This window comes from Bison bison, unplaced genomic scaffold (genome assembly GCF_000754665.1).
Source record: "Bison bison bison isolate TAMUID 2011002044 unplaced genomic scaffold, Bison_UMD1.0 scf7180017864472, whole genome shotgun sequence".
NCBI lineage: Eukaryota > Metazoa > Chordata > Mammalia > Artiodactyla > Bovidae > Bison > Bison bison.
In genome coordinates this window covers 14,442,539-14,444,626 of record NW_011495033.1, presented here as the reverse complement: position 1 = coordinate 14,444,626, position 2,088 = coordinate 14,442,539, and positions in this window count along the sequence as shown.

The following is a 2,088-nucleotide window of genomic DNA, read 5'->3' as shown; positions in this document are numbered from 1 at the left end:
TCACTGCAGATGGTGACTGCAGCCAGAATTAAAAGACGCTTACTCCTTGGAAGGAAAGTTATGACCAACCTAGATAGCATATTGAAAAGCAAAGACATTACTTTGCCAACAAAGGTCCGTCTAGTCAAGGCTATGGTTTTTCCAGTGGTCATGTATGGATGTGAGAGCTGGACTATAAAGAAAGCTGAGCACCAAAGAATTGATGCTTTTGAACTGTGGTGTTGGAAAAGACTCTTGAGAGTCCCTTGGACTGCAAGGAGATCCAACCAGTCCATTCTAAAGGAGATCAGCCCTGGGTGTTCTTTGGAAGGAATGATGCTAAAGCTGAAACTCCAGTACTTTGGCCAGAGTTGACTCATTGGAAAAGACTCTGATGCTGTGGGGCAAGAGGAGAAGGGGACAACAGAGGATGAGATGGCTGGATGGCATCACTGACTCGATGGACATGAGTCTGAGTGAACTCCGGGAGTTGGTGATGGACAGGGAGGCCTGGCGTGCTGCGATTCATGGGGTCGCAAAGAGTCGGACATGACTGAGCGACTGAACTGAACTGAAGGTTTTACAGAATTGAGAACCACGAAAAAAAAAAAAAAGAATTGAGAACCACGATCCTAATCCAATCACACCCATTCTTCTTATAGGAAAACAATTTAGCTTCTCCTTTATTTCCAAAGTACAAATGAATGCTTTTCCCACCAGTGTTTCTCAAAGTGAAAGCATCAACATCATCTGCTGAACCGATGTCTGGCTATGAGATCTTGGTGTCGCCGTGCCCTCCTCCAGGGGATCGAGGGGGATCTTCCCCACCCAGGGATCAAACCTGCATCTCTTATATCTCCTGCATTGGCAGGTGGGTTCTTTACCACTAGCGTCACCTTGGAAGCCCCTCATTCCACATGCGCTCCCAATTACATCCTCTGTGATCTTAGCCCTTTCCGCTGACCTGGCTTTAGCACCTCTCCTTTCAAACATATACAAGTGTCCTTTATCGAGAAAATTAAACTTTTGTCAATTCCACAGTCCCCCTGCAGTACTATTCTCTTATTTTTCTTCCCTGGATCTTAAGAGTTCAGAATTCATTGGTTTAACATCACATTTTTGGAGGAGCTCCGACATGTTAAGACACTATTCTGTGGCTTTACAGATATTATCTCATTTAATGCTCAACAATTACTGTTTAGGTTGTACAAACAAAAAAAAGCAGAGTGTTTTGCTCATCAGTGAGTTCGACAAGGATGAATTAACCTGCTGCAGTCACTGACCAACAGTGCACTCTGTGTCTCAGAGGAGAGTAAGGCGATAAAAGGATGAAGCACTCTGTGCTCCCGACCTAGGAAATTAAGACAATAAGAGGATGCTCTGTGCTTTGGGCAAACAGGCCCTGAGATAGTTACCCAGCTTCCTGCTATTTTCCCATACAGAGAAAAGCCCTGAAGTCATTAACTTGTGATATCTATTCTTTGTAAACTAGCAGTAATCCTTTACCAAGACACCTACTTGACTGCATTCCCCACCAAAAAACATCATACATAAACTAGCCTCTCTCTTGCCTCTTCAGAGCAGTTTCTCAGAGCTACTGAGAAGCTGTTTCCTTGGCTGTAGTCCTCAGTAAGACCCCGGTACAAATTTAACTCACAATGCTTACACTGCATTTTTCTTCCCATAGGCAGTTGCACAATTATTGTCCACTTTGGAGATGAAGAAAATGAGGCAGAAGACAGTTAACTAATTTACCGAAAACCATTCAGTTAAACAGTAGCAGAACTAGTGACTTCATGCTCTTAACCTCTATACTCAGTGGTTTATAGACTGATATACAACAGACCCTTGATCAACATGGGGTTCACTTGTGTGCGGATTTTTTTCTGTAAATAAGTATCACAGTACTACAGGACCTGAGGGTGTGGATACAGAACTGCAGATACGGAGGGCCAAATATAAATTATACACAGATTTATGACTGCATGGAGGGTTGGTGCTCCTGACCCTCTCACATTTTCAAGGGTCAAAGCCTCATTACAGTTAGGGTCTACTAACCTGTGGAGAACATCAGGTTAGAAAAACTGGAATATTCATCTCCCCAGAGCA